General features: G+C 41.0%; 1 non-coding gene and 1 pseudogene across 1 annotated transcript; one reads left to right on the plus strand and one right to left on the minus strand.

The window, feature by feature from the left end:
* Positions 1-934: 934 nt before the first annotated feature.
* On the minus strand, positions 935-2,074 carry LOC127189452 (actin, cytoplasmic 2-like; annotated as a pseudogene).
* Positions 2,075-8,545: 6,471 nt separating this feature from the next.
* LOC127190216 (small nucleolar RNA SNORA17) lies at positions 8,546-8,677 on the plus strand. The gene has a single exon (XR_007830723.1). It is a non-coding gene; the product is annotated as a small nucleolar RNA SNORA17 (small nucleolar RNA).
* The last annotated feature ends 7,399 nt before the right edge of the window (positions 8,678-16,076 follow it).

A 16,076-nucleotide genomic window follows, 5' to 3' on the forward strand; every position in this document is an offset into this window, starting at 1 on the left:
GTTGTGGTGCAAAAGCCTGGCAGACTAGATTTCAGTAAGGCTATAGGGGATATTATTGGTTGACAGCCCTCTGGGAGATCATGCTCAAAATTGGAATAGAAAACTGAGACCTTGGCTTGGAGAGATAGCTCAGCAATAGTAAGCATCCAGCTCTACAGCTGCCTGTAGCCATAGTTATAGACATCTGATGCCTTCTTTTGGCCTTCTTGGGTACCTGTACAAATGTGATATATACTCACACAGATATACACACGTACACATAAAAAATTATCAAAGAGGAAAATGTAGATGTTAATAGGAAGAAGATTTAGGGTTGGAGAACTTTTTTTCCCTGTTACTGCAGCACTTTTATTATTCTTTAAATCATGGCATGTTGCTGGGGCCTAATGTTCTCACTGAGCAGTAGAAAACCAAAATTTGTCATTTCTTAAAGAATTGAGTACAAAAAAACCTTACATAAATTAAAAGGATGAATATATTTACAGGTGTCAATGGAAACTGAGTCCTAAGGCTCGGACTTTCCTACCCTGCTAGACCAGCAAGACAGAAATGGTCACTGGATCAAGAACTCTTGCCACCCTCAAGAAATCCTGGAAATCAGCTGTTAGTTAATACTCCAAACAGATCACTACATGGTGCTCACATTGATCCACCAGGCTGGGAAATTCCTCTCCCCAGCCACCAAGTGACAAAGCCACATGGACTAAGGGCTACATCAAGATATGTGTGGGGTATTAAACATACACCAAGGGAACAGTTGACTTGAATACAATATCAGAATCAGTGACAAGTTCTGTGATCCAGTGCTGATATCAGATACAAATTTCAAGGGAAAATTTATTTTCAAAGGCTTATTCCAGTTTTATGAGGTGTGTACCTTTGCCAGGGCAGATCAATACTTCAGAGTCAGCTCGTACCGCAGATGTCTGGCACCTTAACAGTCCATTTAGGTGCATCTGTGGTGGATGATGGAGGAGTCCAACTCGTCATACTCCTGTTTGGCGATCCACACCTGTGAGAAAGTGAGCAGGGAGGCTAGGATGGAGCCACCAATCCAGATTGAGTACTTGTGCTCAGGAGGAGCAATGATCTTAGTCCTAACTGTGGCTGGGTGCTAGTACTGTGATCTCTCTCTGCATCCTGTCAGCAATGCCCGCATGCATAGTGGTGCCACCAGACAGCACTGTGTTGGCATACAGGTCCTTGAGGATATCCACATCATACTGTATGATGGAGTTGAAGGTGGTCTCATGGATGCCACACAATTCCATGCTCAGGAGCAAAGGCTGGAAGAGTGCCTCTGGACACCAGAATCACTCATTGCCATGGCGATCATCTGCATATCAGGTAACTCATAGCTCTTCTCCAAGAAGGAGGAGGATGCAGCAGTAGCCATTTCCTGCTCAAAATCCAGAGTCACATAGCACAGCTTCTCCTTAATGTCACACACAATTTCCCGCTCAACCATGGTGGTCACACTGTAGTCCACTCAGTCAAGATCTTCATGAGGTAGTCTGTCAGGTCCCAGCCACCAAGTCCAGACACAAGATGGCATGGGAGAAGGAGGTAGCCTTCATAGATGGGCACTGTATGTATGACCCTATCTCCAGAGTCTATGGCAATGCCAGAGGTATGACCAGATGCATACAAGGACAGCACCACTTGAATGGCTATATACATGGCTTAGGTATTGAAGGTTTCAAACATTATCTGTGTCATCTTCTCTCTGTTAGCTTTGCGTTCAAGGGAGTCTCAGTCAGAATTACCGGGTGCTCCTCTAGGGCCACATGCAGCTAATTGTAGTAGGTATGGTGCCAGATCTTTTCCATGCCATCCCAGTTGGTGACAGTGCCCTGTTCAATAGGATGATACCTCAGGATTAGGATACCTCCTGTGCTTTGGATCTTATCAGCCATGTAGGAGTCTTTCCAGCAGATTCCTACCATGACACCTTGCTGTTGGGTGCAATTGACAATGGAGGGAAACACTGCCCTGGGGCATCATCGCCAGCAAAGCCAGCTTTGCCCATGCTGGAGCCATTGTCAATGAAGAACGTGGTGATTTCTTCTTCCATTGCAGTTGGCGGAGGACAGTGTGACAAAGCAGAGAAAAGACATGCACCTGGTGGTGGAATGTGAACGAGGTGGAGAGATTTTATTTGTTTATTTATTTATTTGTTTGTTTGTTTGTTTGTTTTTTGAGACAAGGTTTCTCTATGTTAGTCTTGGCTCTCTTGGACTCACTTTGTAGACCAGGCTGGCCTTGAACTCACAGTGATCTGCCTACCTCTGCCTCCCGAGTGCTAGGTTATTTATTAATTTTTAAGGTTGGAGAAATGATGAAACATTTGGTGATGGTGATAACTTGATTAAGCTGATGGGGAGAGTTGTGAACTGAGATGGGGATGCTAGTGTTGTAATGTGTTTGAGTAAAAAGGAGGATATGAGATCATATTTCTAGAAAGAAAAGGAATGAGAGATACTAAAAAAGATGAGTGTGTGTGTGTGTGTGTGTGTGTGTGTGTCTGTTCTTGTATATGCCCACATGTGTGTGGTACCTGCAGAGGCCAGAAGAGGGCAATGGATCTCTTGGAGCTGGGGATATAGGTGGTATATGCTGTTTGATATGGTTGTTGCACCCTTAACTTCTGAGTTGTCTCTCTAGCCCAAGAAGACTTTACAAAACAAATAATTCAATAAAACATTTCTACAATAGAAGAAACATAAATCTCCGTATTGTAGATGTCTATTGAGTTCCTAAATCTATGACCAGAACCATGACTTATTGCCATAAAAAGAATAAAGAAGTTAATTTTATTCTCCTCAATGGCTATTCATTGCCTACCCCAGTGTCTGACCTGATGTCCTTTGACTCTCAGGTAAAACCTTAGAAATGTATTCTCTGCAAACTACTAGATTCCATCAGTCTAAAAGTTTGATATGTCATCAAGCACCTCTAAGACCTATAGCTGGGTTTTCTTCACCTTGCTTTATTTAACCTGTCTTTTCTGAACCTCCCAACAATGCATTAAGAAAATGCTTTGCCTTACAATTTCTTTTGTTCTGAAAAAAAAAAAGAAGAGAAGAGAAAAGAAGAAGAAAAAAAGTCGTGTAACAACTTCTATGGTGGAATATATTATGCAGAGTAGCCTAAATTTATTTTCTTGGGTCATGATCAGTTTTTCGTTTTTGTTTGTTTCTTTGTTTCTTTGTTTCAAGACAGAGTTTCTCTGTATAGCTGTCCTAGAACTCACTCTGTAGACCAGGCTGACCTCAAACTCAGAGATTTTTCTAGAGAATTCAGACGTATTGCCTGAATTTTAAAACATTCAAAAGTCCCTTTTAAATCACGTTGGCATTGTCAAACACTGTGCTCTAGATGGGAAACCAGAACTAACCGTTGCTTGGGAGATAAGGAGAATTGGTCAATAATCATGTCTTAAGTCTGACTTGACCCTCACACTTGAGCCTTAAACCTCTGGCCAGTATTGTAGATTTCAAAGGTAAAAGTTGGTCACTACTGTGCAGGGCTCTATGTTGTGACAAAATGATTGGCTCTGTGGAATATTAGCCATCTCCCTCCTAAGAGAGGGGAACATAACTACTATGACATAGGATGTGTATGGAAAGCAAGGTTTTGTTAAACTCATGACACATGCAACTCTCTCTGTGACATGTTAAATCCAGCATGCCTATATTAATGGCTTTTAAATGTTATTATATATGATATCATTTGAGGATAAAACACTTTATTCTTTAGATAGGTCTGTTCTTTGCTGTTGTCATTGTTTCTTTCTTTCTTTCTTTCTTATCTGAACTGCAGTTTGCCCCCATCTCTTTCAAGTCCCTCCCCCACCTTCCCTCTTCCCCAACCCCATCCACTCCTCCTCCATTTCTCTTCAGAAAAAGACATGCCTCCCGTGGATATCAACCAACCCTGGCATATCAAGTTGCAGTTAGACTACACACTTCCTCTCCTATTAAGGCTAGATGAGGCAACCCACTAGGAGGAGAGGCTCCCAAAGGCAGGCAACAGAGTCAGGGACAGCCTCTGCTCCACTGTTAGGAGTCCCATACGAAGCCTAGCTACACAACTGGACATTTCTATTATTATTAACTAGGTATTCTTTTCATCTCCTCATTGTATTTCTGGGTACCTGGGATACTGATAGATATGCAAAGCTGACATCTCCATATACTCTTAGCTGGAAATGTCATTATGGTTTGGGGTAGTGGGGTGTGTGTGTGTGTGTGTGTGTGTGTGTGTGTGTGTGTGTGTGTGTGTGTGTGCATGCGTGCATGTGCGTGCATGTGCGTACAATTGATAGGACAGTGGGAGAGTCTTATCAGACTTACCATATAGCCTGACCATTCCTAATTGCCCATAAATCATATTGCAATGATGTAAATAAGGAGACGTAGTGATTGCTCTTATGTGAGTAGAGAGAATATGCTATACCTAAAATAAGCAGTGTTCAAGTTAATGTGTATACACATATGGCAAAGATAAGGTCATATTTAAGGAGAGCCATAATGTTGCTAGAGTGAGCCAGGGTCAGGAATGTAGAAAGGGAAAGTGATTAGGTGTTATCCGGTATGTGCTAAAAGGAGAAAGTGGGCAGGAGGACTTGTACTTGACCTGCCTGTTGCTGACAGGGAAGTGGCTGCTCAGGGGAAAACATTGACACAGAATACTGAGTGACAGAATTATAACTAGACTACGGCTTCTATAATCCTGTATCTAAAATGCATTGTGATTTATTTTGCTTTTAAACGTTCAGATGGCATGGATTCAGAGGAGGTGGGGTCATGGAATTCTAGAAACTTATGGTTCAAGCCAAACCTTCCTGTGACAAAGTTCATAAGAGGTGATATCAGTAGAAGTGACCTGTCTAGCACTAGAATTTAGGTTAAGAGGGTGACCAGTTTGAAGATGACTGAAGGTGAAAAGGGGTCTTCTTGAATACTTCAGGATTATGTGAGACTCCCTATCAAATGAGAGATTGAGACAAAATGGTTGGAATGTAAGTTTTCTAATCAGAAATAGTCCCATTATTGTAAATGATCTAAGGCATTCAAGGATTGACCAAGATGGTGAAGTTGGCCTGACAGGGGAGACATGCAGTTTAGGGCACAGTAGTACAATCCAAACACATATCCTTGAGTGACAGGGTTGCTCAAGGAATATCATATCATACCAGTCAGAAATCCAGCAAGAAGCAGATGCTACACTCAAGCATGTGGTAACTGATAGCTTAATAACAGAATGATTTGCAAGGGCATATAGCCTTGCTAAACTCCTACTGACCTTGCCATTTCTTGGCCCTGAACACAGCGGAGCCATTACCACTCTAGACAGAGGGACATATTTACAGAACTGTCCTCAGGACTGGAGTCAGTAGCTCCAGGAGAAGGTGCATTGCTGGAAGGAGATGAAGCTGTAAGGGTGTCCCCAGTCAGGATGATCTGTCAAGAGGGACTCAGAGGAAGAGAGTCCTACAACACTTTCAGCTTTCCTCTTCTCAACTGCTCTGATATTTAGTTATTAGCCACACAGCCCAGTACCAAAACCAACAGGAAACTGTAAGGGATTGGGGGTCATGGCCATCTTTCACATAAATTAGCACCCCAGGACACAGCAGCACAGGTAGGAAAAGAAAGTGAATTCTGACACGGCAGACATAATATACCCAAGACAAAGGTGTCTGTGCCTGTGACAGTTCTACCAACTGTGTCTGTGTCTTGATTTGCTCCCTGACTGGGCCTGTCCCGAATGCTATGTCCTAAATGTGTTCTTCCCTTTTCAAATCTACAGGCTGATCTCTAACACTCACTAAGTAAGAGGGCTTGGTCATCTGGACCCAAACTCTTAAATATGGAGCTAATATTGTCTCACTGAGTTAAGTAAACATATTGTCAATTCACTTTGGGGAACTTAGACACACGATCAGGCAATTGGCTCTACCAACTGCTAATTAGTGCACTGGAATTAAAATGACTTATACACACTAAGAAACACAGCCATCCAATGAGGAGGCATGCTTACCTGGACAGGGGAGTTTCTCTTTATGGTTATCACTAGCTGATGCACGATGGTGTTGGTCCTGATGCTAGGGTAGAACATTACATATCAATAAACCACTGGGTAGGCGCCTATTTTACATGTAAGGGAACAGGTCTAGTGAGGCCAAGTCATTTCTCTAAAGTCACTGCTACAGTTTGAATGTTTCTTCTATTGGAAACTGAGCTAAATGCAAATGTTACTTATATCTGGAAGCAAGCCTTTGGGAGGTAATTTTGTTTAGATGGAATCACAAGGGTAGGGGTAGCTAGGGCAGATCAGTCACTTGACAAGAGGAGAAAGGGGTTATTCAGACACTGGCTCTGAGTTGCCATGCGATACCCTCTGCACCTTTGTAGACAGTAAGTACACTTTAGGCAAACAGAGGCCGCAGCCATGTTCTTGAGCTTCCCAGCCTCCTGAACTTTGAGTGATTTCAGCTTCTACTCTTTATACATTTCTCGTTCTTGGGTATTTTGTTATAGGAACAGAAGACAGACTAAGACAAAGATATAGTTAATGAGTGATGGAGGCAGGATCTTCTGTTTCAACTGTGATAATCTGATAAATTAAGTGATGAGAAGGAGGCTTCTCACAGAGCAAGTAAATGTTCATCCTTAACAGACCTTCTCTGTAAAATGCAGCCGCTGATAAGAGCCAGTCTCATAACTAATGACAATACATGTTAAGTACTTGAAATATGAAATGATGTAATAAATAATGAAAGCAGTTTAACAAGTGATTAAAGACATGGATGTCTGGGATTTACATTCAGTCTTGGCCTTCTCATCTGAAAATAGGACATTGACAGTAAATAGCTCATATGTGGATTAACCTACACATTTGAGAAGCTCATAGAAAAGCACATGTTAAATAAAAGTTGTTTGTCATGTGGATCAGGACCCCCATTTCCTGGTTAAATGCTTGAAGCATGTTGACAAACCAGTATTCTTCTATCTTCTCTCTGGAGCTACTATTTATTACCTTTGCTATAAGCCTGCTTGTTACTCCTGAATGATGGGTACAGTTGTCCTTCAGGATATTTCAAACTCCAAGTGTTTTGGGTTCATAGATAACATCACAGATGCTGTGGTTTACGCCTTCCCCTTTAAATCTACAAATCATGCTTCCAGCCCCTACGAGTGTATCCTATTGAAGACTCATGCTTGACATCCCTCTGAAATTTGCTCATTGGCCAAAGAGTTCTGTCTTACTTAAAGTTACATCCTTTTCTAAAAGAAGCCCATGTCCAAAAAGTCCAAATGGAAACAGGAAAGCCACAGCTCAGCCTTCATGTAAGGGCATCTCTTAAGAGTCATTCAGTTTCATAATTAGATCAGATGAGGCCTTGGCTATAAATGTCTGACAGTTCAACCTCTTCTTATGTCTAGTACTATGTTCCCTATTCCCTCATAGGTGTTATTGTCAAGATAACTCATTAGGAAACTGTCCACTCAAATCTTTATGTCGAAGTCTGATAGGTCAGGATCCTGACCTATGGCTTGTGAAGACTGAGAATAGGAACTGTGGGATTTGGGAACAGTATCACAAAATCAATGGGATGTGAGCAAATCCTCATTTAATGGTGGTAGGTGGTCTATTGACAGTCTCTGGCATGTAGTAGCATAGCAGCTGTTGAATAGACTTGGAAAAGGCACATACATATGGATTGCAACAACCCACTGAGTGTGGTATTTCAAATTTGAGATTTTCTTGTAGTAGTTAGAGATGGGATGAACTTAGGTACCTGAGCTGGGATCTATTGGATTATTAGACAAAAGACAATGATAGGTTGAAGGTGGTGTTCTCCAACAAAGGCCTATGTGGAAAAGCCAGAAAGCACACAGTGGCCCAGAAAGAGGTCTATACCATTTATATCTCAAAAAACAGAAAATGCAGATGACCTGGGTCTTAGTTCTAAATTATAAGGGTAGCCAATCGAAAAAGACAAACTAAATAAACAACCAGCTCTTAAAAGTTAAGATACAAATGACCAATAAGCAGATGAAAGACATGTTCAATATCTTAGAGGTCAGGAAAATGCAAATCAAAACCACATTGAGACAGATCTGAATAATAGTCAAAGTGGTGCCTATTAAGAGAACAAATAACAATAAAGACGTGGCTGTTGTGGAAGACAAGTAAATGCAAATAGTAACAGCCACTATAGAAGGCTCAAGGTTACTGAAAAATCTAAATATTTTACTTCCATAGTCTTCAATTCTACCAGTCCTGAAAAGTATATCCAAAGGTCATCTAAGTCAACACACTACAGAAATACTAGCCCAAGTGTACTTGTGGCACTGTTCACAATCACCAAATTATGGAATCAGCCTAGGTATCTACCAACAGACAAATGGATAAAGAAAAGTTTACACACACACACACACACACACAAACACACACACACACACACACACACACACACACACACACACACACACACACCCATAGAGTTTTAGTCAGCCATAAGGAACAAATTTACCCTGACCCTAGAAGTGTTACAGGTGTGGCTGCTATGTCACATGTGCAACAGCAGGTGGCAGAGAGGAAAGAGGCTATGTCTACACTCAGTGTTCTGACCTACAAACATTTGAATTATTAGTAGCCTGACATTCCCCGAGAAAAACAAGCCTGTGACGACCACCAGCCCAGTGCTAGGCATGATTGGATGGGCTCCCAGGATAGGGCATAACCCTGCCTCAGATCATGGCCCCTGGGCCTGAGACAGATGACCCTCACCAAGGGCAACTGGGAGGGGGGCTAGGAGTGATCCCAAGACAACCACCAGACCAGTGCCATAGAGTCTGGACAGGGAGCTAGGCAGAGATGACCATCAGTCCAGTGTTGTATGGGCCTCAAGGGGCAGACAATTGCATGAAATGACCCCTGCCCAGCACCATAATGCACCAGCAGGGCATACACTCCTGATACCACTCCTAAGATGAGCCCAGACAGTCAGAGACTCTGTAAGCCAGAGGCCTTGTACCAGACCAACAAGTCATTACAATAAACATTTGCAAGCAAAGAAGTGTGGGAAAATGGTACTCTGTGGGACACACTGTGACACACTATAGCTTTCATAACAAGATATTTTTCTTTTTTGGGGGGGGGGGGTTGCAGAAGGTTGCAAGGGTGGAGGGAGGATATGAGAGGAGGGGAGATGAGTGAGATTGAGATACATGATGTGAAATTCATAAGGAACTAGTAATCAAAAAGGAAAATGGAGAAAAACCAAATGTATCATTTTCAGGAAAAATGTATGCAACTATAGATTATGTTTTAAAAATATTTTTTATTTAATTCTTTTTTACATATACATTTATATATATTATTACATATATATGATATCATATCTATAATAAACTACAGACAGCAAGAAGAACCATGAAACCATCTGGAATTATATAAATGTTACATTCACAGTGTTTTGGCTATTTGTATTTGGCAACCTTGAAGAAAACAACTTTCCTATCTTGGTGAGTCTAAAATTCTGAATGTAAAACAATATATATTATAGCTCATCTCTATCAGCTTTAAATATCTATATAGACCTAAAACATTGTAACCCGCTATACTTTTAAAATGCATGATTCATGAGCTTAAGAACAAGATACTTTGACTCTTTCTATGGCTCTATTCATGGTCAACCCTGAAGGAATATGTTGGGAGAAAATTTCCCAGTGGTACAAGCATCCCTATAAGTGGTGTTATGGTTTAGATATTGTTTGTAATCCCAGGACTCATGTGTTGGAGACTTGTCCTCAGTGTGATATTAATAGAAAGTGAGCTTTTTAAATATGGAGTCTAATGAGAGGCCTTCAGGCCATTTGGAGGATGTACCTATGACAGACACTGTGGGTCTTCAGTCTCTTGGACTTTCTACTCACTCCTTAGAACATTGACTTCCACTGCTGCCATATGTAGTGGTATTAACCAAGAGGCTATCTCTAAATGCTGGGCCTTGCTATTTGAGCTGTCAGCTTCTACATTTGTGAGCTAAACTAAATACATGCTTTTTCCTTATAAAGTTCACTTGCCTTGGAAACTTCATTACAGTGACGAAAAACTTAGCGATACATGTTGAAAGGCACATAACCTGATATAGAAATTGACAGATGGTGAGTAGTGACAGATGGTGGAATGTGCCAAGACCTTAGACTATTAGAAACAGAAAGTGAGAAAAATCTGAAAGCCTTTGTATCATTTGCTATTTTCCACCAGGGAACATTCTTCAAGGGCTAACTAAAACCGTTCATGGCAGCCAGAGTGTCTTTGACTATACCATTGTTACAGTGGTAAGCACATAAACAAAGATTTCATAATGGAAGGGCAGGAGAGGTCTGCGTGAATCCAAGAGCATGGGCACCTGCTCACTGAGGATGATCCAGGTGTTTGCCACAGCTTACCAATACAGCCAACTGATGAACACCATCCCTCTGAGTGAACCAACCATGTGTGTGTCTTTCAGTTTGATATAACTCCAGTTAGAGCAATTGCCTTTTGTGATGACAGGACATGGTCTCCACTGCATGATCTCTTACAGAGCATTTTACCACTGAAATGAGATGCCTCGTGATGTTGCCTCAGGCAAGGAGCTCACTTAAATCACAATAAGTTTGGTGATGATCACCAGACCATAGGTCCGTATCGTTTATTCTACCACCTAGAAGCCACCAGCCTGCTAAAAAAGCAGAATGGCATTTTAAAAGTATGGAGGCAGATGTGGTACCCGACAGGGTGCATAGATTGAGACATGCGTTCTCACAATGTTTCTGGTTTGTCAGCACACTCATACTGCATTCCCATAGCTCTCTATGCCTTCTTGCAAATTCCATGCCCATGTGGATGTGCCTCTTTCAGTGGGCTGACACAGTGGCCCTGCCAGCTGTCATGCTCTGTCACTGTGAGTTGGCCTCTTACAGTCACTACCCTCTGAATGTTGTTAGAGAGAAATCAGATTCATCACTATGTGGCTATTTTACTGGCGACTCATTTCCTCACAGACTCATTTAGCTCTTGAAGCAAGATTTTAAACCAGATAGGATACCTAATGAGTATGTTTTTAAAAAATGAGCTCTTACTGAAGTTGGCTATCTTATCAGTACTGTTAGCTGGAAAGTCAGATCTGTCTGCTACGGTCAAGATTCATAGTTAGATGCTGGCACCAACCCAAGTGTTGCCCTCCCCCCTTTTCTTTAATAAGACAGTCATCCCAGGTGTGTGGGTTTATATAGGCTCTGGATCACCCAAGTTACTCTACATTAAGTCATCAACTGCAATAAAGTTCAGCCACTTGAAGCCTTTACAATATGCTACATCTCTTTCCTACTGGATGTATATTCACCATGTGACAGACAGTTGTCTTTCCTTTCTCTGATGAACCCCTAAATCTCGTTTGGGGACCTGCATTACTGTTTTGTTCAATTTTCTGTCTCACTCAGGAATGCCCAGCAAAATGTATCTATAAGCATCCATGAAAGCACAGTTAAGAATTTCTGCAACACCTTAGCTATTACTTGTTTGCTTACTGGGCTGTGTTCTTATGTACTTAGTGTTGCCTGGAAAGTCATGCTGTTCAGCCACCATGTAGACTTAGAGCCCAGTATCTGCAAAGAGGTTCGTTGGCATAGTCTGATCGGGAAACATAATCTTCTTCAGGATACAGGCACCAAAGAGCTGTTATTCCTTGTAGTAAAGAGGCACCTAGGATCCCAAGGAGATCGTAGTTGAGCAACAAGTGGACGATGGCTGTTATAGACTGAATGCTCAAATAAAAATAGTTGCAAGTTAAGTAATATAGATTTTTGCAATGGGGCTGTTTGTAAGCGCCCTGCTGAACTTGAAGAGTAGAGTCACAAGACCATTAAGGATGTGTCTGTGGTGGAGGAGCTGAAGTGAGTCTCTTTAGAGACTCTAAGTCTAGAGAGTCTCTAAGTGTCTCTTTAGAGAAGCACTTCTCAACCTGTGGGTTGTGACCCATTTCAGGGTCACATATCAAATATCCCACATATCAGATATTTACATGACGATTTGTAACAGTAGCAACATTACGGTTACGAATTTTCAATGAAAATAATTTCATGGTTGAGGGTCACCACAAGATGAGGAACTGCATTAAAGGGTCGCAGTGAGGAAGGCTGAGAACCAGTGCTTTGTAGGTTCTTACAGGTCTCTAGGCATCTCTGTGAGAAATTTCAGTAGCCAATGTGAGGTGTCCAATCAAATAGTATCCAATTCATTGGTTCGATCCTAACTGCTCAGTGGGATGCAGGACAAAACTGGCAGCTCTCAAGGTGAACAAAGAAAAGATATGGAAAGCACATGCGATTTTTTTTTTTTTTACTTATGGAAACCTTTGTTCCTGTGATTACTTTAAAGGAAAAAAATCATCTTTGCCACATCCTATCCCATTTAAATAAGTCAACACACTTGGCTGGTGAAATTAAACTGAAAGCGGCTACCGAGACTGACCTCATGAGGAGGGTGACCCTTTGGCTATTCTACACAACACATTATTTATTTAGTTATTCTTTAGTGTTTTGATTTTCAAACAGGGTCTCAGTGTGTAGCTTTGAATGATCAGGCTGGCCTCAACTCACAAAGGTCTGACTGACTCTGCCTCCAGTGTTCTGGGGGCTAATGGTACATGACACCAAACACAGCACCTAAAAAAATGCATTTCAAAAAGAGTTATTTTTATCTTTTGCCCTGAAAGTGGGACAATTTTTCTCTGGTTTTCAAAAGAAAAAATGATGGGTAAAGAGCCTTCATTAGTTCTGCACATGCATGTTGCCTTGAGACTCGTAAAGAATTTGAGAATTCCATATGCATTATTGCGACTGGATTTAATTATTTTTTGTGTTTTAAATTTATTTTCCATAATATCACAACACAAAACTCCAAACTACTTTCTTGTCACCTTAATTACATTTTTATTTAAAGACACTCATCATAGCAGAAAGGCTCCACTCTTTCATCTACTGTTTTACACCTAGACTTGTCATTTCTTTGTGTAAAGTACCAGGTTTAAATAAGGCTTCTCTGTCTTTTATAACTAGATAGCTAAACTAAAAATCCCCTTTAAATAAACAGATACCATTAGGTGTCATTAGACATTAAAAAATCAATTTATTAACATCAATTAAAATAGAGACGAGGCCTGAGGCGTCTTTGAGGAAACAAAGGCTGTGAGGCCTTATAAGCAACCCTAATTTTATATAAACACAACTTGAGCTATTTCTTGTAAATGCTTCTGTTAAAGATAAACAGATTTAAGCTCAACTGTGTATCCCAGTGACTTATGTAACTAGGGACTTCCTAATTATAACCAAACACACATTTTTCTTGCTTTGCCTTTGCATCCAAGTTATGGAAGCTGCCTACTTGTATCCCTTAACCACTTCTGGTTTAGGACTTTTCAACTTATGGATTCTTTTTTTTTTTTTTTTTTCCAGAAATAAACATTAAAGTATTATCATGGGCCAGTGAGATGGCTCTCTGTGTAAAAGTGCTTGAAACCAAGCCTTATGGAACCTACATAAGGAGGGAGAGAACTGACTCTGAGAGCTGTCCTCTGATTTCCATATGCAAGCTGTGGCATGTATTCATGCCTAGATACACACACACACACACACACACACACACACACACACCTCTGTATCTTGTGGTAGTAGAAGTACTGGGCATGCATTGAAAATGCATAAGTTGCTGAAGTGCTGTGAGCGTCAGTGCATCAGTTCACACTGAGGTGACTGTGTTGCAGGGCAGTGGTGAGGGGACTGTGTGTGTGTGTGTGTGTGTGTGTGTGTGTGTGTGTGTGTATGGGTGCGGGGCAATGATAATGGGGAACATAGGACCAGATGCGATGACTTGCTTTAAAGATATAATGACTAAATGAAGATCAGTGATAAGACATTCTGAGTAATCTGAACAACTGCCCATCCCTTCCACTTGTACTAATCTCCTAAAAAAAATCTCCTAGGTTTAAAATGGCTGGCTAATTAAAAATGAATAAAATTGTATAAAAGCATTAGTTCTGATTTTACGCAACAAAAACCAATGCCAGAAGAGTTAAGCTTGTGTGGGGGGGGGGGGGCGGGGAGGGAGAGTTGGGGAGTGGGAGTGTCAGGGTGTGGGGTTATTATAGGAAAACATGAGTTTTCTAAGGAAGCCAAGGAGGTAATATGGCTGGGCCTTTGGAACCAACTGAACACAGGACTCTGGTGGGATTCTTTCTCCATCTGTGGTCCTGCTCTTCTTGCTTTAGACTTCCTTCCTTTGCAGACCTAGTTTCCTCCTGTGTGTGGCAGAAGCTGTGGACACTAAGAAGCCTCTAGTTTTATTTGATACACCACAAGTCTCGATGGGGGCTGTCAATGTAAGATTTTCCAATTCTCCCATGCTGATTGGCCCGTGTGAGCACTCTGGGCCAGTCATTTGAGGCTTCATGGTAGGACCACATGAAAAGAGTTAGGCTATCAGAGTATCAACCAGTAGGTGGTTGATGGGTGGGGAAGGTAGTTCTCAAGAGTGAGGCAGCATGCAGACACACACCAGCAATCCGGGGCTGAAGTAGGCAGGTCACAAGTTCTGGGCCAGTTTAGGTAACATGGTCAGACCTTGTGTTCAAAAATAAATCTACCAACTAACCAGCTAATTAACTAAATGAGCTTTAAAAAGAGATACCTACAAAAAAGTGAGGCCAGTTGTTGGTTCATATATGAATGTTTTAAAGCTATGTTGTATGAGGAGTTTGGGCATTGAACTAGTTTTGGCAAAATGTGTCCCATGGGCTAAATCTGGATGGTGGCCCATTTTGATAATCACCATCTGTGAATGACACTTAAAATTTATTGTAGAAATATCATGTGTTCCCAAAGCATAAAAGATGCCTTGCCTAGTTCTTCCCAGGGAGTGTGCTGGCTGCTGCACCCTGGCATGCTTCATGAGAACGTATGTCCTGTTTTTGACTGCAAACTTTGATTCCGCCTTCTAGAGGAAGATGCAATGTAAATTTAAGACCTACCCGTGCCTCTGCTTCATCACTGGTGAAGTGGGAACAACAATGCCTATTTTACAGAGTGGACGTATAGAGCCAGCCAACTAATAAATACATGTACACCATCTGGAAAAACACTTGCAATACTTAAGGCTGTTAACTGTCAGTATGGTGAGTCACATGCATTCCAGGCGTGTTTGTATATAGATATATATATGAAAGATGTCTACTTATAACATCCCAACACTACATGTATATCATTGGATATGCATGAATAAATAATGCATAAAATAAGCGTATATTCACATATGTGCTTATACATAAAGTGATATACTTGTGACTATGTTAAACATATATATTGAAAAGTCATAAAGAAGGGCAGAGAATCATTTGGATGGGCCATATTAAATACTAACAGTACATATCAAACCAAATGATACAAATTTGACATTGCCCTTAGGGTTAATTAGTACTTTAAGAGCAAATGTTACCTTCTGTCTTTCATTAAATGGGAACATTGCCAGCATGATAATACCAAGTTTACAACATTAACAAAACTCTATGGATGATACTTGGAATGTTCATATCTCTCATTCAATAGAATAGCACAATGTAAATATCTATACGCGTGGATTACAATCTCTAAGAGTACATGTTGGCCCAATGTAAATAGTTTTTTCAGACACAATCCTCATCTCAGCCTACCCCTCCTTGCTCTCTCTCACCTTCTCACATTTGCATAAGTCTGGAGACATAATCTGCATGACATGTTAGAGGTCATATAAATAGAAAAAATAAGCCCAGATCCATATCTATCTGTGACTGTATGTTATTTCACATATTATCCACAACAACTTACCCTTATGATGTGTTAATCAGAAATAAAAGTCAGGGTTGGAAAGGTATACCTGGCTGACTCCATTGCTCTTCATTTAACACACAGCATATAAAGGTCCATTTGGAAAAAGGTGTGTGTGTGTGTGTGTGTGTGTGTGTGTGTGTGTGTGTGTGTGTG

The sequence above is a fragment of the Acomys russatus genome, chromosome 5 (assembly GCF_903995435.1).
Source record: "Acomys russatus chromosome 5, mAcoRus1.1, whole genome shotgun sequence".
Lineage (NCBI taxonomy): Eukaryota > Metazoa > Chordata > Mammalia > Rodentia > Muridae > Acomys > Acomys russatus.